At 52.0% G+C, this 27,072-nt stretch overlaps 2 long non-coding RNA genes across 2 annotated transcripts; both read left to right on the top strand.

The window, feature by feature from the left end:
- Positions 1-16,965: 16,965 nt before the first annotated feature.
- On the top strand, positions 16,966-22,189 carry LOC118671198. The gene is made up of 3 exons (XR_004972654.1): positions 16,966-17,118; positions 20,072-20,191; positions 22,131-22,189. It is a non-coding gene; the product is annotated as an uncharacterized LOC118671198 (long non-coding RNA).
- A 60-nt stretch (positions 22,190-22,249) lies between these two features.
- On the top strand, positions 22,250-26,593 carry LOC118671197. The gene is made up of 3 exons (XR_004972653.1): positions 22,250-22,309; positions 25,202-25,374; positions 25,556-26,593. It is a non-coding gene; the product is annotated as an uncharacterized LOC118671197 (long non-coding RNA).
- The last annotated feature ends 479 nt before the right edge of the window (positions 26,594-27,072 follow it).

Genomic DNA, 27,072 nt, shown 5'->3' on the forward strand with positions numbered 1-27,072 from the left:
GGAAAAGGAATGAAGTGAGATTGGTGACCCCATCTTCACTCCAGGGAAGAGAGGCCTGCTTGGTGTCCCTTTAACTCCTGGATATCTTGTCACCGAGTTTTGGCACTCAGAAGGGTTGATCTGGGTGCCCTCTGGGTGAGGGTGGGCCGCTCCAGGGTGCATGACTATAGTTTTAGATGTATGGAGGGATAATCAAGGAGGAGGGAGGCTTGAAGGAGCTCCCTCAGAGAGTGCCAAGGGATGGTTTTGTGAACCAAAAAGTGATAAGACCCTGGGGGAGGGGCTGAGTGACTCCCCAGCAATGCTGGACCATGGGGACCAGCTTGCCCAGCTGGGCATCAGGCTCAAGGGTAGCATGGCATCTGGGGAGTAGTCCGCATGGGGGAGGCCTCATGGGCCTAGACCAGTGGCCGGCAAACTCATTAGTCAACAGAGCCAAATATCAACAGTACAACGACTGAAATTTCTTTTGTGAGCCACATTTTTAAAACTTAAACTATATAGGTAGGTACATTGTTATTAACTTAATTAGGGTACTCCTAAGGCTTAGGAAGAGCCACACTCAAGGGGCCAAAGAGCTGCATGTGGCTCGCGAGCCGCAGTTGGCCGACCACGGGCCTAGACAGAGAGCAAAATGTCAGCGTTCATAGTGAGGATGAGCCTAGGATGCTCTGCACTACACAACCATCCCCAGACACAACTCTGCTGCAGAAGTGGTGCCAGAGTAAAGTTTCTACCCTCAAGGAAGATCTGGTTTAGGGGAATATAGTGACGTGAGATTTCTGAGACTTCGGTGTGGTGGATGAGCTTCTCCTCCTCCAAAGGACTGCCATCGCTGTCTAGAGCAGTGATGGCGAACCTATGACACGCGTGTCAGAGGTGACACGCGAACTGATTTTTTTGGTTGATTTTTCTTTGTTAAATGGCATTTAAATATATAAAATAAATATCAAAAATATAAGTCTTTGTTTTACTATGGTTGCAAATATCAAAACATTTCTATATGTGACACGGCACCAGAGTTAAGTGAGGGTTTTTCAAAATGCTGACACGCCAAGCTCAAAAGGTTCACCATCACTGTCTAGAGGGAGTACAGAGAGAGTGGGATTGCTGGTTGGTAAAGATGGTGCCTGGAGGCCACCTGGCTAACCTGGGCTCAGAACTGAGAGGTAAGGTGGTCAAGCAGTGGGCTTCCAGGTGGTCCCACCCTGTATGGCTGAGACCCAGAGAGGAAAAGCAGGCCAGGCAGCTCTCCCAGAGTCCCACATGGAGTCCACTACCCCCCACCATGCCCCACTGGGAGAGGTGGATCCCACTTTGGGTCTGCTGCTGACCAGTGCTGTCATCCACAGGGCCCAGGACCCTTCAGTCTGCAGGCTGATGCTCTATTCACTGAGCCAAACTGTCACCATCAGCACCCAAATAAGACCTGGGCCAGCCACTCTGACAATGGCAAGACTGCCTCCCACCCTCACCCCAGATCTACAAACCAGGAAAGTGACTCCATAGAACAGACTAGTGGAGGCAGGAGGAGCTGCCCCTCAAAGTCCTGGGCGGGTCATGTGACCCCTTGCTCATATCAGTTCCCGCATCCTTCTAGTGAGCTTTCCTGAACGCTAAAGGCTGATCATCTTCAACCGATCTTTTCCAGACTCGCCTTACATCTACGGCTCTAGGTGCAATTTAGGTTTTTCCAATTAGATGCACTCTTGTGGGACATGAGTAGTGAGGGGATTGGGGAGATGTCGGGAGGGGGAAAACGTTTGTGTTGCTATAGATATACCAGGTGCTATACAGTCCTGCGGCCAACAGATCTGGTAGTGCCTAATGACTAGTCGCTATGATGCACACTGACCACAAGGGGGCAGATGCTCAATGCAGGAGCTTCCCCCAGCCCGCAGGCCCTAGGCCAGCCAACGCCGCTGGCCCCCCCCTCCCCCCACCCCCCATCGCCCCACCGGTTGCCCCATAGATCAGCTCTGATCACCGGCCAGGCCTAGGGTAAGTCTTACCTGTGCAAGACTTTTGTGCACCGGGCCTCCAGTAATTTTACAAGCAGCCAATGGTCTGTCTCAAATTCCCTTCTGTTAAGAAAGGGAGATTTTTTTCCTGTTACTTAAAACTGAATCCTGACTGAATCAGGATCTTGCTGGTGCTCTGCCTGCCTATTGATTATACTACTCTTTCTTTAAGCTCTCCACTACAGTTAAAAGAAACTAGTAAAAAAAACAACAAAAAAAACCCCAAAACAAAACAACCAAAAACACCTATTCAATCACCATTTTATCACTGTGTGCTGTTGGCATGGGCTTCCAGAATCTCATATTTTAATAGTAGCTATAGTTTTACTACCTTCATTTCAGGCCCATCTGGCCGGATAACCATTCTGATGCTCACGCCATTCATTCAACAACTTTTATTGGGTAAATATGTATTAAGTCCCTTCTGTGCCACACACTATTTAATGAACAAAAGAGACAAAGATTCTTGCCTATATGGAGGTTACATTCTAGGTAGGGAGAGGGGAAATCAAGAAATGAAACGAGTAAATGAATTATCATAATATATTTGAAGGTGATAAGTGCAAAGAGAAGAAGGGAAGGGTGAGGGAGATTGGAGTGCTGTGATGGGGCTGGATGGGGGAGAATTGCAACATTAATAGGGTTGCAAAAGTCAGGGTCCTCGAGAAGGTGAAATTTCAGCAATGACTTGCCAGAGTGCGGGAGGTAGGCAGGTATGTGATGGGCGATGACTCAGGCACAAGGCTTGAGTGAGTGAAGGCCCTGAGGTGGGAACATATTTGATATGTTCGAAGACAAGTGAGGAGGCCAGTATTGTTGGAGCAGAGTGAGCGAGTGAGGAAATGAGTAGTGGAAGAAGAGGCCAGAGAGGTAAGGGGTGGCTGCATCCCACTGGGCTTCATGGTCCCTCTAAGGAGCTTGGCTTTTACGCTCAGTGAAATGGGAACCACTGAAAGCACAGTTGCAAGCTCAGGGCCCCAGGAAGGCAAAGGCCAGAGGAGCTGGATGCCAAGTTCCCTGCCCAGAGGGGAGGCTTCAGGACACCTGCCCAACCAGGAACCACCACACTGGTTCCTACAGGAGCAAGTGCAAGCGTTTATCCCATGAAGCCAGTGAGATTTTTGAGGTGCCTACAGCAGCTAGCCTTGGCGAACATAACTCACCCACAGGACTTTGAGCAGAGAAGCAGCACCATCTAAGTTATGTGTTAAAAGGATCTAGTTGTCTGCTGTTTGGTTAGAGGCTGAGGGAGCAAGGTGTGAATGCCGCATCCACTTGCGGCTAGGGTTCAGGATCTGGAAAAGAGGCCGCACACAAACAAATACACTAGATAAGAAATATGAATATAGAAGGTATGGGGGGCCAAGAGGAAAACCTCTCTCTAGTGGAGAAGCTCCCCTGAAAACTTGGTCCCATCTGCTTTTATTTACTTGAATACACATTTGCCCTAGTTAGGAATGCAAACAGGCATATCAAGGGTAAAGTTTGGTAAACAGTAAAAGGATTATCAGGTTAGGCCCTCACCTTTAGGGGATTGCCTTCAGCCATTTGGCCAATAGCAGGGCAATATTATGCTGATTTTCAGCCCTGCTGAATATCAAAGTCCATTAGCCTTCTAGTGGAACTTTCGAATAATTATGGTAACTACTGTTGGTCTTTGCCTCCAGCACAAGGGTAGAATCAGAGAGACAGTCTGGAGGGAGGTAATCTAGGCAATAGACGATGGCACTCAGACTGGGGAGGGTCTGAGGCGGTTGATCCCAGACATAACTTAAAGGTGGCACCATCAGGATTCTTGAGGGACTGCACATCAGTGTAAAAGAAAGAGAAAAGTCAAGATGTCTCCGTGTCTTTTTTTTTTTTTTTTTTTTTTTTTTTTTTTTAAAGGAAGGGTGAGGGAGAGAGAGAGAGAAACATCAATGATGTGAGAGAGTCATTGATTAGCTGCTCCCTGCACACCCCACACTGCGGACCAAATCTGTAACCCAGGCATTCGCCCTGACTGGGAATTGAATCATGATCTCCTGGTTCCTAGGTTGATGCTCAACCACTGAGCCATGCTGGCAGGCACTCCGTGTCTTTTGTTTGAGCAACTGGATGAGAAAAGTTGTTACCCAATAAGATGGCAAGGCTGTGAGTAGAGGCTGTTGGGGTGGATAATGAATCCATTTTGGACATGCTGAATTTACAATGTCTTTAAGGCGCTGTTATGGGCTGAGTCATGTCCTCAAAATCCAGATGAGGCCTTAACCCATAGTATCTCAGAATGGACTTTAGTTTGAGAAAGGGCTTTGAAAGAGGCGATTAAATCAAAATGAGGCTATTAGGTTGGGCCCTAATCCAGTCTGATTGGTGTCCTTATAAGAAGAGGAAATTGGACACACAGAGACACCAGAGAAAGACCACGGGAGGACACAGCAAGAAGGTGGCCACCTGCAAGCTAAGGAGAGAGGCCTCAGAAGAAACCAAACCTGCCGACTCCTTGACTTTGGAGTTCTAGCCTCCAGAACCGTGAGACAAAGACATTTATGTTGTTTTCGTCACCCAGTCTGTGGTAGTCTGTTATGACAGCCCTACAAGACTAAGACAGACACCCACGCAGAGACTTCTTAGGTCTCTTCTCGCCTGTAATCCCTTCTTTTACGAAATTCTGTATCAATCGGGGTTTTAGCCTGCAAAGACCAGAGCCCGCTCTCTGAAGCCAGCTTGTTAAGGGATGTTGGGTAAGCCATAGAATCCCCAGGAAGAACTCCCAGAGAACGAGGCTTGAAGGCTGTGCAGCCAGAGGAAGCCCCACTCCTGCCACCATCTGCGGGCACAGACTTGGCGGCACTTCCCGCTGGATGCCACTGCTCAGCCTCTGGCATTGCCGCCTCTAGAAGCCGGATGACTCTGGGGCCACTCCTGCCAGAATGGATCCCGTGGGGCACCTCCTTCAGGATGTTAGCTGCCAGCTTGCAGGCTTGGGCAATGCATAATGGTTGTATAATAATGGTTGGGCGAGCCCGGCCGCGTGTCTGTGCTCCAGCTGCAGGGGCAGCTGGGAGGCTCATTTCTGGCTTGTATATTGGGGAGGCACAGCCACCGGATGGAAAATTCCCTTTCAAAGACCTGGGTGACCAAGAATAAGAACAATTGTCCACAAGAGGAGGGGACAATTCCGTGCCCTGTGCCAGGCACTGTGTTAAGCACTTCATACATGTGCTACCTGATATGGTCCTCACAACAGCCTCTTGATGCTGTTCCTTTTTTATTTCCTGCACAAGGAACCTTGATTAGTGGGATGAAATGACTTGCCAGTCCTGGCCAGTGTGGCTCAGTTGGTTGGGCATCGTCCCAGGCACCGAAAGGTTGCCAGTTTGATTCCCTGTCAGAGCACATGCCGGGGGCTGTGGCCTCCATCCCAGTAGGGGACCTGCAAGAGGCAGCCTATTGATGTTACCTTCTCACCTCTCTCTCCCCCCCCTCCCTCCCTTTCCCCCCCTCTTTTTCCCTTTCCCTCTCCTTCTCTCTCTCTCTAAATCAATAATAATAAACTATTCTTAAAGAAAATGACTTGCCAAAATGATCACATGGTTTCTAAAGGGTAGAAGCAGGATTTCAATCTGGGAAGGCTGATCCAAGAAGCAGGGGTCACCTATATCACAGCCCAAAGCTGGACGTGGTTTCTGTCCACATGTGTGTCCCTGGTGGGTGGTGAGGTCCCATTTTATAGATGAAGAAACTCTAGCGCAGAGAGTTAAGTAGCTTGTCTGAGGTGACATAGCTTAGCAATGACCAAGCAAAGACTCAATTCCAAGTTGGCCTAGTCCAAAGCTGCTGTTCTTCCTGCCCTCTTGGCCTCCAGTGAGTAGCAAGTCCCCACTGAATACAGAGATGAGCAAATCCTATCAGTAGAGGCTCGTCAGAAATGCCTTTTGTGGGAAGCAATGATAGACAAAGAACCGAGAAAAAGACCGGTGACTTCACATGTGTGGCCTCTTTCCTGGGGCCTCGGTTTCCCACCCTAGAAGGCCCGGGTCCGTGCCTGCCAAGGGAGAAAGGGTAAATGAGCGGATCGTGGAGGAATGGGAGTGGCAGCGGGACTGTCTCTGAACATCCTTTTGGCTCCAGCATCTACTATTCCAGCATCATAAATCTCACACTTTGATCTCCCCGAGTTTCCTCTCCGTGGAGTCTCTCCTACATGTCAAGGCTGCTGCTGGTCCTCTTGGCCCCGGGGCCCTGCCGCTCTCTCCCTATCTCAGGCCCAAACAGGAACCAAGTCGGTTCCCTGCTCTGCTCCTCTTACTAGACTTGGAACTACTTGGAACTACTGCAGAGTGTGACGAGGGGCTGGTGAGGGTTGGTGGCGAGCAAATCATGAAGGATTTGCTTAGTGAAAGTGAGGAGAGGGAAGGGCTGCAGATAAGCCTGTACCCCCTCCACTCTACCTGTGGTGGGGAACAGGGCTCTATTGGCCAAGAACTTCCCGCCATCCTCGTTCCAGATAAACCCCTTCTGGGAAAGGATTAGTCTGGCAAGAAGACAAGTGGTCTCCATTCTGGTGGAAAGTTGCATTGGTGTTGGGGAAGGTCACCCTTCAAACTCCCTGCACCTGCTTTCTCCAGGTAACCACAAGGGCCAGGTTGTGTCACTGCTTCAACAGCTCCCCGTGTGTGTCCCTCACACGGTCACTGGTGAGGTTCCCTACCCCCCAGCTGAGAAGGGGTCCCCTCTTCTCTCCAAGGGTGTGCTCCATTGGTAACAACTGTAGTTCTCCTTGTCATCATTATGCTCCACTTCACCCCAGCCTCGTCATTATTGCAACAGCACCTCCTCTGTGCTCAGTCTATGGCAGGCCTTTACATAAGACATCTACTTGAAGTCCCACAACCACTCAGCTTCCCAGATGGTTCACTGAGGCTCAGACAGATGCCAGAACTCAGCTGACAAAGGATCTGGATGGGTCTGACTCTCAAGCCCATCCTGACCATCGCATACCCACTGAAGTCATCACAGAGCACCGGCTGAGGGCAGAGATGAATGTCTCCCAAGAACAGGCAAGCTTTGGACATCCTTTTCTCAGGAAGCGAGAAGACACAGAGAACAATGTGTCCATTTCCCAGTTATTTCTTGTCTCTGAGCCTCCATGTTCTCACTTGAGGTCCCCAGTGTGTGGAACAAATGGAGGGACATGAAGGAGTGAGGACACTTGTGTAGATGGTGCCCACAGACTTTCTGAGCCATGGAAATCCCTGGGGTCTCACACTCATTTCTGCTGTCACCATGCCCTCAGCTACAGGGCCAGACAGCCCTCCTTTCTCTCAGGGCCAAAGATGAACCAACCACATCCCTTCCCTCCATTCCCTTCGACATGACTACAACATTCTGAGATTTCCCAAGGGAACTTCTGTCAACCCTGATGGATACCTGGAATAAATACAAAGAAAACAAAAGAAAATTCAAACCCCACAGCCAATAGTCATGTATGAGAAGCAAAAACTCTTTGTGTGTGTGTGTTGTGTGTATGTGTGTGTGTTGTGTATGCTGTGTGTTGTGTGTGTTGTGTATGTGTGTGTGTTTGTGTGTGTGTTGTGTGTGTCGTGTATGTGTGTGTTGTGTGTGTTGTGTATGTGTTGTGTGTATGTGTGTGTTATGTATGTTGTGTGTTGTGTGTGTTGTGTATGTGTGTTTGTGTTTGTGTGTGTTGTGTGTTGTGTGTGTGTGTGTGTGTGTGTGTGTGGCGGGAGAGGAGGTTTGCTCAGAGCATTCTCTTTATTAGAGCTCCTAACAGGATCCCCTTCTGGTATTCTCTGGGCCTCTGAAGTTTCCAATGTATGTTCCCTGGGTGTTAGTAAATATAAAAATAGTTCCCCCCCGCCGCCCCAAACCAACACTGTTGTGATCAAATCCAATGGAAAAGGTGGAAATAAATGAGCCAAACGTGGACCTCACCACCCACCAGGGACACACATGTGAACAGAAACCATGTCCAGCTGAGGGCTGTGATAGGCGAGTTCAGGCTAAGAAGCTCAGTGCGGGGATGCCCAATCTGGACGTGGATGAGGACCAGGGATAGGATTAGAAGACGCAGGTGGAATGGGAAACACGTGGAGGTATGGAGGCGGTGGTGGAATGGGTGGTGGGGAGGGCAGAGGCGTGGAGGTAAGAGCCAGCCTGGCACTTTCAAGACACCGGGAGAAGTTTGGAATGGTGGAAGGGAGAAAGCGCCCAGGCTGTGCAACCTTCGAAGGCCCACTTTCTTGAGCCATCTTGGAGGCTGCTCTGAGCCTCTTGCCCACATTTCCTGTTTGTGCAGGGCAACAGCAGGGAGAGATGGGAGCTGTGGTCCTCAGTCCGAACACTGACCCCTCTCCCAAAGTGTACCCTCCCATCCGGTGGATCTGGGAGGAAATTGAAGTCCAGAGAGGTTAGTGTCTGGTCTAAGGACCAACAGGTAGTGGGGGGCTCCCTACCCTCCTGGACTTGAGCCCATGTGCATGGGGTTCCGTGGCTGGTGGGATTTCCTTCCGGCATCTTGCCTCAACCCCTTGCAAGGAATTTAGGGGTGTTTTGCAGTCCCCCTTGACATATGCTCTGAGTCTATGCAGCTTTTCATATCTTGATTCCCAGGGATCCCACTAAACTCTACTTCCAATGGAACTGAACCGAGGGGGCTGTTCTAGTCCGGGAAGGTTTTAGACGTGTGGGTTACATTGTGATTCCAACATGTCTGGTACAAGAAGGAGGGAGGCTGGGCTGACCACCTTCAGGCGGGGGGATGGGGCAGGGAGGTCCGCCTGGAAGGTGTGGGCAGTTTGCATCAGCTCCAGCTTCCTCCACAGCCGTGGCAGCAGCGGCCCCTGGTGGCCATTTTACACACACACACACACACACACACACACACACACACACACACACACAGGAGGAAACTCAGATCAACTACAACTCACAGCTGGGATCGGAGGAACCTTGCCTTTGGAGAGGTGGCCTCCTTCACGCCTTGTTGCCAGAGAGGGACATGCACAGGTCACAGCCAGAATCCAGGTCTTTGGACGTCCAGCCCTCCTGGGGCCCGGAAACCACTCTTAGCTCAATGCAGGTTTGCAGTCTGTAGAGAGGCCAGGGAGCCCTGGCCGGTGTGGTTCAGTGGGTTGTGCATCGTCCGGTGCACCGAAAAGTTGCCGGTTCAATTCCTGGTCAGGGCACATGGCCGGATTGCAGGCTAGATCTCCAGTAGGAGGTGAGCAGGAGGCGGCCGATGGATGTTTCTCTCTCCCTCTCCCTTCCTTCCTCTCTTTCTAAAAATCAATTTTAAAAAATCCTTAAAAAGAAAGTAGCCTGGGTGGAAGGCCTGCTTTTGCCCAGACAGGCCCCCTGTGACCCTCCTCTCCTGTCAGAATTGAGCAGAGTCAGGGGTGCAGCAAGAGGCAGGGGAAGTAGCAGGGAGGCCACCTGGTGGCAGGGCAGCTAGTCCCATGTGGCCTCCAGGGGGCGCTGTGGCACCAAGTTGGCGAGGCTCTGGGTGCCTCCTGCACAGGCAGAGCTAGCTGGGCTTGCAGAGGACGAAGGTTGCTGCAGGCGGCAGGCGGGGCTTGCAAAGGCAGGGCGTGGCCGGCAGCCTGCTGGGCAGGAAGCTGTGGCTGGCTCCGAAGTGGACACCTCCACCTTTTCCCGTGGCTCAGATGCTGGCCTCTGTCCACCTCGCAAACCCCTCTTCTCTCGGAGCCTCTGAACGGCCGGGGAAGGGGGACAGTGGGATCATTGTCCCTGTCGCTAGTCTGGAAAAGGGTTTCATAGAGGCCGAGGGATTCTCCAAGGCCAGCCAGCTGCTAGGACAGAGCCGAGACTGGATCCAGGGCTTCTGATTCCACCGCAAGAGCCTGAAACAAGGGGCATTCCCCTGCATTGTGAGCTAGTGGAAGGCAGGGGGGCTTTGGGATCAGCTCCACTGCTACCTGCCCACATGGCCCTCAGCCAGGCACTGAGCCTCTCTGTGCCTCAGTCTCCTCATCTGTAATGTGGGTGGCGGCCATCTTCCTTGAAGGTGGTTGTAAGAAACGGAGAGGATGGATTTCTGTCCCGGCGCCGGCTCTATAGTAGCTGGTGTAAATGTGGGAACGTCGGAGCCAGCCCTGCTCTGCTCCCCTGGGGTGGGGTGAGCTGCCCTGGGCTGTGGGGTGCAGAGTGGGGGGTGGGCGGGCATTGCTCAGGCTGCTGGAGCCAGTGCAGAGCTAGAACTGAGCAGAGCTGGGTCTGATGGGGTCAGTGGCAGGGCAGGGTGTGAGGCCTGTGGGGTGAGTCACTCACTCAGCAGCTCAGATAATGTGGAGAAAGGGAAGGAGTGTGGGGGTGGCCGGGCCTGGAGGCACCAGGCACCAGGCTAACAAGCAGGGAGGCAGCCCTGTGGAAGGAGGGGAGGGCCTGGCGTTGGGCCAGCCGCCCCAGGAGCTGGGGTGGGGCCGAAGGAGAAATGTGGCCTGGGACCTCTCCGTGTGTGGGCTGGGTGGGCAGGGCGGTTCAGAGAAGGCCTCAGGCTGCTTTCTGCCCCCTTCCCCTGTCTTCTCCTCTTCTTCCCCTTGTTAAGGCCTTTCTTCCCACCTGTACAGCTGGGGGCGGAGGAGAAGGCTCTGTGGGCCTCTCTCAGCCCCTGTGAGGTCACCGTCTAAGACAGACAGACAGAGGCAGTATCCGCATGGGTGCTAGGCCCACTGCAGCTGGCCACTCACTCGGCCGTTAGCCACACTTGCATGGGTCAGGCCGCCCACGGGATGTGATGGGCTCTCAGGGCAAATGGAATGACGTTTAGAGAAGGATTTTGGAAGTGTGGACAGAAGTAGGGATGGGCCTGGGAAGGAGCAAGGATGGGCCTGTGCTTGGAGGGACAGGGGAGGAGGGAGCAGTGTGATGGGAGCTGCAGAGAGCTTCCCCACAGGACCAGTGACCACAGCTGACCTGTGGGAGGGGAGGAATAGTTATTCAGTCTCTCTCTTCTCATCCATCTCCTGCAGCTGATTCCCATTGGCTGACCCACCAGGTGGCCAGAGACCAGCCTTCCCAGCAGAGAGAGGGGCAGGAATGGACCCAGAAGGACCTGGGAGAATTCTTAGGACCATGGGGGACACACAAATGAATAGCAGACCCTGCCTGCAAGATGCTTACATCTAGTAGAGGAGGTAAGATCCAACTAACTCTCACCAGTGGGGAGAGGACAGCCCAGGAGAGATTCGGAGAAAGCACCAGATGGGCTCAGAGGAGGGAAGGAGCTGGGGTGGGGAGAGTGCCAGGGATCATGGAGGCTTTAAGGAAGAAGTGGTGAATTAGCTTCCACGGCTGCTGTTGCGCGTTACCACAGACTTAGTGGCTTACAACAGAAATCTGAAATGGGTCTCAAGGGCTACAGCCAAGGTGTCAGCCGAACGGTGTTAACTTCTGGAGGCTCAGGGAAGAATCCATTTCCTCGCCTCTCCCAGCTTTCAGAGGCCGCCTGCATTCCTCGGCTTGTGGCCCCTTCCTCCAAAGGGCATCCCTCCAACTTCCATGTCCCTGGTCACACCTCCTCTCTCCTACTTTGACCGTCTGGTCTCCCTCTTATAAGGACCCTGGTGGTTACAGGGACCCACTCAGATAATCCAGGACCATCTCTCCACCGGCAACGTCCCTTCCTGCCATGTAAGGTGCGTAGTCACAGGTTGCGGGGTTAGGACAGGTACATCTGGAGGGCCACTGTCTGCCTACCGCAGGGGGCGCTGGAGATGGGGCAGGGTGTAGGCGTGTGAAGGCCCAGGAGAGGAGCCTGCAGGTGCAGGGGGCAGCCGGAGCAGAGGCACGGGGGAGGGACATGAGCAGCACCTGCGCCCCTGGTGTGTGGTTGTGGTTGCAGGGAGGTGTGGTCTGGGGGAACAGACCTGGAAAGGCTGAAAGGCCAGTGCCTGTTGCGTTTCCCAATCAATGCAGCTGGCCTCTGAGTGGAGGGGGCGAATACTGCCCCCCAAGGTACAGCGAGCCCTGCTGGGGGCCCGGTTAGCATCACCGCTGTGTTCACGCCACTGCTTTATTCAGGACTGGTCCTGGCCAGTCTGACCCTTGACATTGTCCCCTCGGGGGTGTTCTCCATTTAGCCCTGTTCCCCCAACCCCCACAATGTGTCCCCAGGTAGTGTTATTCACAGACAATTTTTATTTATCCCCCACGAACCCTGAAGCGGTGTTCTTAGCCCCATTTCAGAGATGAGGAAACGGAGGCGCGGAGAGGTTAAGTAACTGGCCTTGGGTGACAGGCTATAAAATCAAGAGTGGATCATGACTGAAAGCCAGGCCACATTTTACAGGGAGGAAACTGAAGCTCGGGGAGGTTAAATAACTGGGCTCTCAAACCAAGGCGTGGCTCAGGTTTCAAAGGCCAGCTTGTCACTGCCTCAAACACCCAACACCCTCACTCATAGCTCTTAACTGCGGCTACCACGCTGCACCACTGAGCATCCGTTTTGTAGCGATTTGCAGGGATCTTTCCCTGCCCCACCACTACCCCGCCCGCTATACAGGGAGCTGGCAGGGGCTGGGCCTGGGTCTCTTTCATCTCTGTATTCTGCACCTGGCACTGGGCCTGGCTCAGAGCCTATGCCTGGGGGAGGAATGAATGAGGGCACGAATGAGGCTTCCTGGGTGTGGCTCCGGGCAAAGCTGGGCACTGCCCAGGGAGCTCACCTGCAGCCGTGGAGATCCAGAGAGGCTGCTGCTGGCTTGAGGCCAGCTGGGCCCAGACTTGGGGGTCTCAGCCCATTTAAATTTCTTGGCAGATCACAATGCCCAAGTTTGTTTGTTTGTTTGTTCATTTAACAAGTGTATATTTCATTTTTGGAAGACTATATATTTTACATACAGTTTTGGAAGACTTTATATAGTTTTTGGAAGGCTGTGTATGTCTGATACAGTACAAAAATTTAAAGAACAGATAAGAAAATGCTAGTCTTTCTGCATCCGTTGATTCCAATCTCCCAGCTCCCCTCCCAAGAAGCATCCCATGCCATCACTTTCTTGTGCACCTTTCTAAAGAGAGCCTAGTTGTTTGCAAACACAAGTGTGTCTCTGCTCTTCCCCGGAGCACACATGTAAGGGCAGCCGTCTATATACATTGCTTTGCAATCTTTTTCATTTAATAAAATATTTTGAAATAATTTTTTTTAATCTTCACCGAGGATATGTTTCCATTGATTTTTTGAGAGAGAGAGAAACATTGATGTGAGAGAAAAACATCAATTGGTTGCCTCCCACATGTGCCCCGACCAGGGATTGAACCCGAAACCTAGGTATGTGTCCTGACCGGGAATTGAACCCAAAACCTTGCGGTGCATGAGACAACATTCCAATGAACTGAGCCACCCGGCCAGGGCTTGAACTTATTTTTTTTCTGTCCCATATAGCACTGCCTCATTCTTTTAAGATGGTGACACTATATTCTGCTGCATAGAGTGTCATGTAATGGATATTTAGGCGCTTCTAGTATTTTGCCGTTATAAATAAAGCTGCAACAAACATCCCAGGACATCATGTCATGTTGCACGTGTGCAAAGGTACACCTAAAAGAGAAATACCTGTGAGAGAAGTTGGTAAGTCAAAAATTAGATTTAAAATTTTGATAGATGTTGGAAATCACTGTTCACAGAGTGTGTGCTGATTTTACTGCGACCAAGAATGTGTGGGTTGTCCAGTTCCCTATGTTTCCAACAGACAATAAATTATCAACCCTTCCCATCTCTACCAATCTGACATGAACCAAGCGAGATTGCATAATAGTCTAAATTTGCATTTCTCCTATTGTGAGTGAGGTTGAGTGTTTTCCTATGTCCAAATGCAATTTGCATGTCCTTTTCTGGGAGCTGTGTGCTCTTATTCTTTTTGTTTGTTTGTTTTTTATTAATCCTCACCCGAGGGTATTTTTCCCATTGATTTTTTTAGACAGGGGATGGGAAAGGGAAGGGGGAGAGAGAGAGGGAGAGATGTGAGAGAGACACATCAATTGGTTGCCTCCCACACATGCCCAACAGGGCGGAGCCCGGGGATCGAACCTGCAACCCAGGTACGTGCCTTTGACTGGGAATAGACCCAGAGACACTGGGGCGTGCAGGCTGATGCTCTAAACACGGACCACGCTGGCCAGGGCTGTTTGTTCATATTCTTGCTCTTTCCTTCTTCCCGGGGTATTGGTCTCTTAGTTATTTGTAGGAACTCTTTATATGCTGAAGGGTGTTAGCCTTTGGCCCATGATATGTTGCCAATATTTCCCCCTTTGTTGTTACGAAAGGCTCTGTTACGAAAGGCTCCCTGCTTATCGCTTTCCACTCTAGATCTAGATCTTATCTTATCTCCTCTGCAATGATCCCTCCTGTTCTCAGGAATTTTCATCCATGTGATCTGATGGAAAGCTTACATCTCCATCTCACTTAGAGATAGTCTCATTTGTGTTGGGAGATACATCTCCAAGGACCTCTGGCATTTCTGCCCATGATCTGTCTTTTCAAGGATGTTTTCGTAGTGAGTTGTCTTGGAGGAGAGGGCCAGAGGCACGTTTCTCCCTCTTGTTCTGTCTTAATAAGGAGGATTTTTTCCTCCCGGAGCAGAGAGCCATCAGACGGGTTTGCTTGCAGACCCATTAGAAAGGATTTGGTTTTCCAGAGCGTGGGGTTTCTCAGCATTGCGTAATGTAGCCCCCAGCGGGGTCCAGCTTTGTGTTGTCCCCGTGGTACCTGGGGTGCGGGGCAAGAGGAATCCGTGCAAACATGAAGCGCCAGCTGCTTGCTGTGCTGCGAGTAAGGAAGTCTTCTGTCTCTGACCTGGGCCCCTCGGGTCTTCTGCAGGGTAGCTGGTTAGCGTGCGAAAAGAAGACATCTCAGACCCGTCGAATGTTTTGAGAATTTAGCAGCTGAGCAGAGTGAGAGAGAAAGCAGCACACCAGGCCTGGAACGGGGTCTCTCACACCCCAGGTTTTGGCAATGCCAGCAGAGCCTTTCCCTGCTAGCCGCACGCTGCCTGTGGCTAGGCTTCTCATGGCTGATTTATCTTTAAAAAAATATATATTTTTATGGATTTCAGAGAAGGGAGAGGGAGAGATGGAAACATCAATGATGAGAGAGAAGCATTGATCTGCTGCCTCCTGCACACCTTCTACTGGGGGTTGAACTGGTAACCTGGCCACGTGTCCTGACTGGGAATCAAACTGTGACCTCCTGGTTCATAGGTCAGCGCTCAACCACTGAGCCACACCGTCGGGGCCTGGCTGATTTAGCTTTGTGACTCTCCCACACCTTCAGCTTCACATCTCATTCTTGGGCTGCTGGTTCTCAAACTTTGGTGAGCCCAGAAGCAGACGTATAAATGTATTGTCTCACCCACAGGGGTTTGATTCGGTGGCCCTGGGGAGGAACCCAGGACTCAGCGTTTTAAATGAACTTCCAGGTGAGGCTGTCCCCGAGGGTCTGAGGACCACACTGCGAGTCGCTGCTGCGGAAAGCAGGCTGCCACCGAGGCTGGTGAGCAGCGACTCCACCAAAGCGGGCAGAGCCCCGGAGACCAGCTCGGAGGGAGGTGCCACCGTTGTTTGGTGTTGAAGCGATAAAGGCTAGGAGTATGGGGGCGGCAGAGGGAAGGAATGAAGGGGGCGCTGGGACACCCAGCTGGGACAACAGCCCCGTGTTCCCAGCTTCAGGGCACCCAGCTCCTGGCTCTCTGACTCATCTGACACTTTGCGTGTGTCACCTTCTGACTCAGAAAGAAAAATTCAAATCCAGCGACGTGACCTGCAAAGGCCCTTCCTGGTCTGAGTCCAGGCGGCTCTGCAGCCTCTACTGCCCAAGTTCCCCTTCGGCACAGGCGTTAGGCCTGAGGCGCGGGGCCAGGCCTCCCGGGGTGAAATCCCCGCTCCGCCACTTACTGGACTTGGCTTCCGTAAGCTCTGCTCAGTTTCCTAGTCAGTAACGTGGGGCTAGTGCTGTCTACAGCGGTATCTACAGCACAGGGGAGCTGATGATTTAAACAAGTTCGCGGGTGCTGCACACTTGAACACACTCAGGATCCTGTGTGACTGGAACTTTCCACCCATCTGCCACCTGCTTGTCCTCACTCCCTTATTGCTGCTCACCCTGGGCTCTGTCCAAAGTCCTCCTCCTCCAGGAGGCCCTCCCTGCTCACCCCAGGCCTCTCTCAGGGGGTCTCCTTCCCTGAGCTCCAGCAGCCCTCGGTTGGGTCCCTCCCCGGACCCTGGCCTGCCACCTGCTCTTGCCAGGTGCCTGCGGTGTTTACCTCTTTCTCTTCTCTGAGCTCAGACCCTCCCGGGGGCAGACAGCCGGGACCCTTGGCGCCTGCCCAGCTGGGGATCTCAGGCAGGCTGAGCCCCCGCTCCTACCTCAGCGCTCTGCTCTGCAAGCTGCCGGGGCTGGGCTAACGCACCAGCTACTGAGTTTTAGAAGAGGGAGAAGCCCCGCCTAAGTAATCTCTTACCGGAGCGGAGGACGGGAAGCCAGTGAGGGCAGAGCTGCTTTGGGTGAAGGAGTGTGTGTGTGTGTGTTTGAGTCTGTGAGTGTGAGTGTGTGTGACTGTATGAGTGTGGAGAGTATGTGAGCATGTGTATAGTGTGCATGTGAGCATGTGAGTGGGAATGAGTGAGGGTTATGAGTGTGTGGGTGTGTGAGTGTGTGTATGTGAGTGTGTGTAGTGAGTGTGTGAGTTTGTGGGTGTGAGTGTGTGTGGATGTGTGAGTGTGTGAGTGTGTGGGTGTGTGTGAGTGTGTGAGTTTGTGGGTGTGAGTGTGAGTGTGTGTGGATGTGTGAGTGTGTGAGTGTGTGGGTGTGTGTGAGTGTGTGTGAGGGTGTGTGTGGGTGTGTGAGTGGGTGTGTGAGTGTGTGTGTGCATGTTTGGGTGTGTGAGTGTGTGGGTGTGTGGGTGTGTGAGTGGGTGAGTGTGTGGGTGTGTGAGTGTGTGAGTGGGTGTGTGTGTGAGTGTGTGGGTGTGTGAGTGGGTGTGTGAGTGTGGGTGGTCAGCAGCAGGCTGCTGAGCCTGCCCCTCTCTGCTGAGGCTGTGCAGGCCAGGCTTGGAACCCTGTGGGCTAGAAGGGGTAGGAGGTAAGTTTTGTCCAGTTCATCTTGCAGACTTCCAGTAGATGCTGGTTGGGATGAGGCTAAGAACCAGGTAAAGAGCCTGGCAGGGGTGGGCCATGTGGCTGCCTGAAGCCTCTCCCCCCCATCCCCCCCCTCCCCCCGCCCCCCAGCTCAGCCCCAGACACAGAGCTCCCTGTCTGAGGTGTTTGTTTGGTTTCTGTGTGCGAGGCCCTAGCGGCGTGTTTACTGATGTCTTTGGTGGATGTTCTGGTTCCACAGGCCCAGCCCTAATCCCAGACAAGGCCTGGAGGAAGTCCCCCAACCCCAGCACATACCACTGGAGGGGGCTGGTCTCAGGGAGCAGGCAGGGGGCTGGCATTCCACAGGTTCGGCCTGGAAGGCAGTGAGGTGCCCCGTGAGGGTTTGTCCTCCCACCATGCTCTGTGTGTGTGTGTGTGTGGGGGGGGTAGGTGGAGGGGGCGCAGTGGTGTCTCCCAATCCACTGTCCATTGATCAAAAGGCCCCTTGCATGCCCCGCCCCTGGCAGAGGGTGGGGCCTCCATGGCTCTTTCTCCAAGCAAAGGGCATCTCCCCCATCAGACCCCAGACCTGGGCGTTCCTGGTGTTCCCCGCTTCTGGCAGCCCATCCGGTTATGAGACTTTGCAGTTTCTGCCTAATGAATGTTTAGCTTGCAGCCGGCTGGGGCCGGGAGGGGCCAGAGGCAGCCAGGGCTCCGTGTCTGTCACCAGAGTGGCAGCTGCCTTTCGGTGAATTTCAGCTGCTCCCAAGAATGTCCGCTCCCCAGCCCACTCCTTCGGCTGCCTTTCTGGGGAAGAAGAAGCTTTTCCAGAAACGGGGGTGACCACTGTCCTCCTGGAGGCGAATCAGATAAGACAAACGTGTCCCAGAACAGTCCCCTGACCACAGAGCAAACACCGGCTCAGGCCTCAAGCTAGGAGTCACCTCCAATTCCTCTCCCTCCCTCCCACTCTGCGTGACTCCATCAGCTTACCCGGTGGGCTCTGCCTTCAGCATGAACCCTGCATCAGCCCCTTTTCACGGGTTCCTCTCACATCTTTTGCCTGAACCTTCTATGAGCTCCCGTCGGATTTACTGCTGCCGCCCTTGGGCCCAGGCTATGCCCCAGAGGCTCCCGTGCTCCTGGGCACACAGCCCAGCCCCCTAACCAGACTGCAGACCCTCGTACTGACCGACCGGGGACCCCTCTCAGCCAAGGCCTTTTGGGTGTTCTTCAGGGGGTTTGCCTCCGCTGGTCCCCCAGAATCTGAAAGTTCCTCGACTCATTCAGGTCTCTGTCCATGCGCCTCCTCCTCAGGGGCCCCTGTCATTGGCCTCTCCCTGCTGATCGCCCTTCACCCCTTCCCTACTTTGCTCCTCCCTGCGCACCCCTCCTTCCTTGAATTGTTGCCGGTGGAAACGCATTTCCGGGGACCACGCATGGGAGGTTGAAGTGTTGTGGTAAGATTTATTGGGGTAGAAAGAGGAGGCTGCCCCTAGGTTTCCGATGTCTCATCTGTCGGTCCCGCTATGGAGAAGCCCAGCTTTGTCTTCACCAGGCCCAGAGTAGGGCCAATGCCAGCGATTTGTGGTGTTGGCTTAGTGACTCAGCCTTAGTCCATGCCTGTCCCCGTCCGGCTAGCACAGTCTGTGCCCGGCTGCGCTCCGGTTGGCGCTGTGTTGCTGTACTTAGGCTCTCCCTGGGCCCCCAGCGGCTGCCTGGCGCACAATGCACAAGGCTGTTACCGGGAGAGAGAAAGTGCAAGTGTTAACCCAGCTGGTGAGAAAGCACTTGGTTAAGCTTGGATAATGTTATCTCGGGCTCAGGGAAGACCAGGCGCCCTTGCAAACTAACCAATTTCCCAATCTCCCAACTTTTCCTGGACTTCTTCTTCTTCTTCTTCTTCTTTTTTTTTTTTTTATATTTGTATTGATTTCAGAGAGGAAGGGAGAGAAAGAAAAACATCAATGGTGAGAGAGAATCATTGATTGGCTGCCTCCTGCATGCCCCACACTGGGGATGGAGCCTGAAACTCAGGCATGTGCCCAGACCAATTCGAATTTGGTCAAACCGTGACCTCCTGGTTCATAGGCCGACCTACAACCACCGAACCACACCGGCCGGGCTTTCCTGGGCTTCTGATGGGTCTTCTCCTTAATCGGTCAATTTCCTAGATCTTCCAGGGTTCTGTGTGCTTTATCCAATTCATTCTTTCCCCAGGCTAGGCTCTGCCCCTTGTCACTCTCTTAATTCCTGCTGCACATGCCCCAAAGTGGAGGGACTACCACCTGGGCTTCTAGGCCTCTACAGGACATGCATCTAGCGGAGGACTTTCCCCTGCTGTTTTTCCTTCCCTCAGTAATCCCAGAACAGGCGGAGGGGAGGTGGTCCCTGAGGAGTGTGTGAGGCTGCAGCTTCCTAATGAAGCAGGCTTACTGTCCGTTCATCTTCCTAGAATATTGGGCTCCCTTTCGTTCTTAATGTCTAGCTACTTACGCTACCAGAACTCCATCATGTCTCCCCGACCCGGGATGAAGGCTCTGGAAAGCAGGACTTTTTTTTATTTTTTATTTAAATATATTTTATTGATTTTTTATAGACAGGAAGGGAGAGGGATAGAGAGTTAGAAACATCGATGAGAGAGAAACATCGATCAGCTGCCTCCTGCACACTCCCTACTGGGGATGTGCCTGCAACCAAGATACATGCCCTTGACCAGAATCGAACCTGGGACCCTTGAGTCCGCAGGCCGACGCTCTATCCACTGAGCCAAACCGGCTAGGGCAGCAGGACGTTTTGACCACTTTGTTCTAGAAGCTCAAAGTCTAGACATGAAACCAAGGGTCCTTCTGACTTTGATTCAATTTAGCTTTAAAATCATACTTCTAGAAAGCGCTTTCTCTCTCTCTCTCTCTCTCTCTCTCTCTCTCTCTCTCTCTCTCTCTCTCTGTCATCAGCAACCTTGGAGGCAGCAGAAGACAGGAGCTGGGATCTGACGAACGGTCGCAAGATCGGGACTTCTGGCAGGCTAAAGAAAACATCTTGACTGAAGTTACATTTCAGTCCTGAGCCCTAAGGTAGAATGACTCTTGGGCTATTGTGGGGGTTAAAAAAAAATTAATACTTTTCCTCCCACCTATGTCTGTATCTCAGGTAGGAAAACCGGAGGGTCAGTCTTTTGTTTCTTAATAAACAGCTGAACATCAATACAGTGGGGCCTTGACTTAAGAGTTTAATTTGTTCCGTGATGGAGCTTGTAACTCAAATTACTCGTATGTCAAATCAAAAGTGAACGAGTGAGACACGTGATGCTGGGCTGATGTTGTGGCGTTCACTGTGACGTTCGCTGCGCCAACTAGCGGTAGGGTATCTGAAGCTGACTCGTAACCCGAATTTTAGCTCGCAACTCAAAGCAAAAAATCGGCCGAGAGACGGCTCGTATCTCGAAAAACTCGTTAGTCGGGACACTCGTAAGTCAAGGCCCCACTGTATCCCCAAAATGCTGCTTCGGGGTGGCAACACTTTCGGTCCCTTCAGTTCCGCCTTTGAAACTTTAAACGAGTTTCCCCTTTCAGGAGCTAAATTGGTAGGTGGCTCCACATTTCATCGATCCAATAACTCAGTCCTTAGAATAAGTTAGTTCAGTTCAATTGCTGAGTGTGAATTCAGGAGGCGGTGATGCAGCTGGTCTCCGAAGTGAGGTCTGTGGTCTGTGTCCTGTCAGCAAGCAAGGAGGTATTGAATAAGGGGCGTGTCTATTCAAACAAAAGAAAGAAACACACACAGATCAATCACCTGAAAACCAGTTTCTGAGCCTGTCAGACTCAGTGGAGAAGCTTTCTAAACACCTGGCTCAGAGCTTCTTTTTCTGGAATGAAGGCAGCAGCGACAGTTGGATAGCTTGTCCTGCTCCGCGGTTGGAATGTCGCTGACAATCTCATGGGTTAGCAGGTAGATTATCTGTGTGGCTTCACGGAGTTAGTCACTGAGATGGTTGAACCATGAGCTATTGTGATGATGTCTCTGAAGTTAACGTCATGTCTTCTCAGAAAAACCCCAAACAGTTTTAGCTCTCACTAATTCCAAGTCAAAGACTGGGAGGAAAAAAACACATTCGTTTAGAGAGTGGTAGCTACATATTTAAGAAAACTAGAAAGATTCAGGATCCAGTTTATAGGTGAAAAAATAAAACTTTAATGACAGTCGACTGAACTAGAATCTAACATCCACGACTGTGAATTATATTGAAACACAATTTCTCTCCCTAAAATCATCCTCAATTTTATCGAAGATAGACAAAGGAAGACTAATTTATTGCATAAGTCTAGTTTCAATAAATTTGGCCTGATTATTTGCATAAACACAACAAGAAAAAAAAACCCACAATTGATCATATAGGCTCTTTATAAATCTGCTTTTCTGGAATTTCATACAGAATTTCCAGATTGAACTTTGGCCTCTCAAGGCTAAGAAGCCAAGCACATATTGGCCACCGATCTTAGCCTGCGACACCTATAGATTTGGGTAAATTCCCAGGTTCCATGTCTCCCAAATGTTTTGAGGCCCTTTCTTTGCCATCTCCCAGGAAAGCAACCTCTGCTACTCACCTGGAAAGACTGCTGTCAACCATGCAAGCTAGGTAGCAGGCTGTTTTTCCAAGAGGCTTTTATTGGCTTCCAAAGTTAACCTTAATTCTTCAAAGTTTCTGGTGACATCTGAGTCTACACATCTCTGTCACGCATGACACTCCAGCCAAAGTCTTGGTTAATGAAACCAGTTATCAGTTGTGTCCCATTATAAAAGAACAGGTTCTTACTGAATTTACGCAAACAAACATAGTGTCATGAAAACAATAATATTCATTTCCACATTCAGGAGGGAGAAAATAAAACTGTCTCAATGCTGCTTACAACGGGATAGTTTACCTAATCGCTCTAAGAAAAACAATTTCCCTTATATCTGGAAAACAAAAGATTTTTATTTATTTATTTTAAAATATATTTTTATTTATTTCAGAGAGAAGAAGGGAGAGGGAGAGAGAAACATCAATGATGAGAGAATCATCGATCAGCTGCCTCCTGCACGACCCTTATTGGGGATTGAGCCCGCAACCTGGGCATGTGCCCTGACTGGGAATCGAACCCCGACCTCCTGGTTCATGGGTCGACACTCAACCACTGAGCCACACCAGCTGGGTGAGTTTGGGGTTTTGAGCATTAGTTTCCTGTTCTCCTGGGTGGTGTCATTCATAATAATATTTCTCAGCTGCAATTCTCAGTATTTAGTGTTTGATTCTATTAGTGCTGGGTGGACAAACTCTTTCTGTTTGATAATAGAAGGTGCCTGGTACATAGAGAGCAATGCATCATTATTGGTTGAATGATAAAAAGGGCTTCTCCCATTTCTTCCTCTTTTCCAGCAAATAATCAGTAAACATTTACTAGCTCGGATCGGCCTTGGGGCTACATGCAGCACTGAAGCTCCACGTCTAGCTGGGGAGACAGAGCTGTGCCATGTGATGGGGTGACCCAGGGGCCTGTGCATATATTGGGGTGAAATGGACCCAGCCTGAGTGGACCTCCCAGAAGAGGTGGTGCCCAAAGAGGAACTGGAGTTACGGGCATCCTTAGCGGGAGGAGACGGGTGAGGAAGGAGGTTGCTCCAGGCCTGAGGACGAGCCTGGTCCCTCCTGGAGGGCAGGGATGTCACCTCCTGGCCATGTGCCAGCCTTCAGTGCATAGTAGGTATTCAGTGAAACTGCTGAGAGAACTGGGGCCCTAGAGCCACACCTGACCCTAAAAAAGACAATGTCAGGTCCCGGATAGGAACATCGCTAGAGTGAGGCCAGGAAGTGCTCTGTAGAGCTCACTGGGGATTCATGGATCAGAAAGATGAGTTTTAAAACAGAAGAAGTGCCACGTCCTAGAGTCTTTGTTCCTGAGGGGGGCTGTTTCCCTGGAGGATCCTGGTGGGAGGGAAGGTAGCTGGCTGAAAAGGAAGCAGAGAACCCGGAAATCAGGCAGGCACCAGGACATTTTTCTTCCTCTCTGTCCTGGGTCTGGCCCTCCCCATGCCCAGTTGGCATGAGCTGAGGCTTGGCACAGGGCTCCAAATGCGGCCCAAATAGCCCAGGGTCTGGGCAGAGGCAGAAAGAGCTCTCTCTCCCAGACCAAGTAGCCCGCCAGGCCCCTCCCCCTAAGCCTGATCCAGTAAACACTCAGTCCCTGGATGGGTGGGCAGTCCTGGTCTTCCAGCTGTGTGTGGAATGTGACACTTGGGGGGTAGCTGACCCTCTCCCTTCCCCACGGGCCTGGACAAGGGGCTGGTCCCTAGGACTCAGAGCTTTCTCCCCTCATCCATGACTGGCCCAGGTTCCAGTCAGGCTAGTTTTCCTCCTCTGGGGAACGCCATGGGCCATCCTGACCCAGCCGCCCTGCCTCACCTTTCCTGGGTTTCCACTTGTGGGAAGTGACAGAGAGGAGTGGCGACAGACCTGGGATGCTGGCCCTGGGTCATCCTGATATCACCCACCTGGCCTGAGCAAGGCCTGGAGCTGCCCATAGCGTGGCCAGCATCTCTGGTCTCTGTCCTCAACTCTCCATCCGCATTACTGGGAGGAGTTCAGGCCCTCTCCCTCTAACATGGCCTATCTCAGCAGACCCTTAACTGGCCTCCCTCCCCCTGGCCATGCTTCCCTCCCTCCCACCAAACCACTCTCCACTTGGAACTCTGGCAACTTCTGAAATACAAAGGATTGACATGACTTTCCATTTCTTCAGCATCAAGTCCAACAACTCCTTGGCTGAAGTACAGCCCTCAACCCCCCCACTCCCACCCCCTTCCTCCACCTCTTCCTTGGCCCCTCCCCTCCCCACATGCCCCCAAACTGAGTCACTGGATGTTCCCCAAAACTGATATCAGCAATCTACTCACTCATCCAGGCCCTCCTCTGCCCCCCACACACTTATTTATCTTTCAGTCTCTTAGTCAAGTGTCCTGCCCTCTATAAAACACCTCTCAGTGCTCCTGGGCAGAAGCAAGTGCTCTCTCCATTTGCTCTGTCAACATAAGAACCATCCAAACCTGTAAGAATTTTTTGTTTGTTTGTTTTTTTGTTAATCCTCACCCGAGGATCTTTTCCCATTGATTTTTAGGGAGAATGGAAGGAGGGGGAAAGACAGAGAGAAACATCCATGTGAGAGAAACACATTGGTTGCCTCCTGCACAAGCCTCAACCTGGGCCCGGGCTGGGGAGAAGCCTGCAACCAAGGTACATGCCCTTGACTGGAATCAAACCCAGGACCCTTTGGTCCACAGGCCAACGCTCTATCCATTGAGCCAAACCGGCTAGGGCCAAACCTGTAAGATTATTTTTATGAGTTTATTTGAGCCAAACTGACAACAATTGCTGGGAAGCAAAATCTCAATGGATTGAGGAAATTCTCTGGAAAATGGCAGTTTTGTTACTGGGGAACTTGGGTATTCTTTTCCCCACTGAGTCCTGGGTGTGGAGTTCTGACGATATCGCAAAAGAAAGAGTTGTCTGGAGAATGAGTGATTTTTTTTTTTATTTGTGTGGAATTACATCCCTGGGTTTCCAAAGTCCCATGTCCCTTAGTCCAGTCATAGAAGTGCAGCTGGGGGTTCAGGAGAGCTAGAAGCAAAGCAATGCCCAGCATTTCCCTTCCTTGTTGCATCGGGTCCAGTTCAACATCAGCTAGTTGCAGCCCATTGTCCATTGTGTGTGGGATCCCCATGGCTGTGGGCCACGGGGGTAAATGCAGGGGAACCAAGAGAGCCAGGAGCAGGAACTCCTTTGTTTAGGTTAGGGCAGTGGCCGGCAAACTGCGGCTCACGAACCACATGTGGCTCTTTGGCCCCTTGAGTGTGGCTCTTCCACAAAATACCACATGCGGGCGTGCATGTACAGTGCGATTGAAACTTCATGGCCCATGCACAGAAGTCGGTATTTTGTGGAAGAGCCACACTCAAGGGGCCAAAGAGCCGCATGTGGCTCGCCAGCTGCAGTTTGTGGACCACTGGGTTAGGGGATTAAATATCCCCAATCCCCCCCACCCTCCCTGCAGGTGCCACACCCATTCTACAAAGGCTGGAAGCCCGAATCTGACACTCCTGGCTGTGGACTTCTGGCAAATCACTACCCCCCTTGGAGCCTCTGTTTCCTCATCTGTAAAATGGGGATAAGGATACCCTTTCCACTGGGCTGCTGTGAGGACCCAACGGGATTTGAAAAGCCTTGGTAAAAGGTCCTATACTACAGCCAGCTGTTCTGATGGTTATGGTCTTGGGGTGGGGAGCTGGGACTCTAAGCTCCTCTGAAATTTAGGGAACTCACAATCCCTTAATCTTTCGGGGGGGGGGGGAGCGGGGGGGGGGACCACTGGTTTTAGTCTGTTTTCTAATACAAAGTTCCTTTCCAGACGCCCCTATCACGCCGGAAAAACAGACATTCTGGCTGGGCCTTAGTGTACATAGCAACTATCTGGCCCATCTCTTCCCCCACCAGGAGCAGGCCTCTTCCTCAAGGCCAAATAAAGAGAGTGACTCATGTCAGACCAGACCCAGTGGCTACAGGCTACAACCTTTGTCAAGGTCCGGCCACACCCTGCTTTCATGACTCTGTTCGCCTTTTCCCCATTGGGGACCTACCCACTTGCAGGCCTGCTTCACTAGTTTAAACAGCCTGAGGCTGGTCTTCCTAGTGGCTAGGGCTGCTCCTGGGGCCAGGGGGTGGGGTGATAGGTGTGTGCGTGTGGGGTAACCTGTCCCTGTTCCTGGGTACGTTGGTGGACAGAAGACAGTTTACTGGGGACATGGTCTCAGTGTCTGGGGACAAGTCTTCATTTAGCCACAGGTGACCCAGATGATAATGTGCAGATCGGAGGGCTGATATTTCATGGGGGAAACTGAGGCGTAGCGATAGGGCGTGACTGGCCCAACTCCCTAACACTCTGTCAATAGGTCATAGGGCCTCTGTCCTGAGCCTGGGGGACTGCTCTGACCGAAGGACGGAAGGAACCATGGGGACAGTTCTGTGGAGGGTGAGGCCCCTGGGGACAGTAAATGGCTGAGGTGCTGGCAGTGCCTGGCAGGGTCTGGCAGGGGGCCTGGCCCTTCATAGTGATGAGAAAGGAGATGGAATGGTTGGGCTGCATGTAGAGCTGGGTTAGGGCTGTGAGTGGAGAGGAGGGGCTCCTTCCTCTATTAGCAAAACGTCACTTTGTGGGCATCCTTGCAGGGCCCTCTCATCCACCCACCCACTAGGATGAGATTGTGAGGGGCAAGGATTCAGCCTCTGACACCGCCTGCAGATGCTCACACGGAGAGAGGGATTCCATCCTATTTTTTTCTTCTGGGTGGCAGTTGCTAAATGTCTCATGGGCAAGTTACTTGCCTCCCTGCGGCTCGGATTCCCATCATGGATCATTCATGGGGGTTGGAGGGTAGGAGGTTGTCCTGATGGGGGGTGGGGTGAGGTGGGGTGGGCTGGGGTGAGTCCCAGAGTGAGGGGCCAGCCCCAGGTGTGAAGGTGCCCTTCACCGTCCAGCTGCAGAGCTGCTCCCAGCAGCTGTTCCCAGGAGCCCATTGTCACTTCCTGGCTGTGTATGGACACAGCAGGGTGGGGCAGCTTTGTCTCAGGAGGCAGGCAGGCAGGCAGGCAAGCGTGCCCCTCCCAGCACTCTCATCTGGGGGGCTGCAAGGGGGAGTCATGGTGTGGGTGGTCCCCAAGAGGTGGGCTCCCAGAGGCTGTCATTCTGAGCAGGTGCAGGAATGTGGAACATGTACTTTGGGGGTTAATTATGATCACAAGGAAGGGGCTCAGTTCCGGATTCTTGAGGGGGACTGTGAGCGAATGATCCCTGGGGGAGGAAGGGAGCCGCATACACTCTCCCAGGGCCCTAATTCCTGGGGTGATCTGATGAAGGAGGGTCAGAGT

This window comes from Myotis myotis, unplaced genomic scaffold (assembly GCF_014108235.1).
Source record: "Myotis myotis isolate mMyoMyo1 unplaced genomic scaffold, mMyoMyo1.p scaffold_m19_p_17, whole genome shotgun sequence".
NCBI classification, from domain to species: Eukaryota; Metazoa; Chordata; class Mammalia; order Chiroptera; family Vespertilionidae; genus Myotis; species Myotis myotis.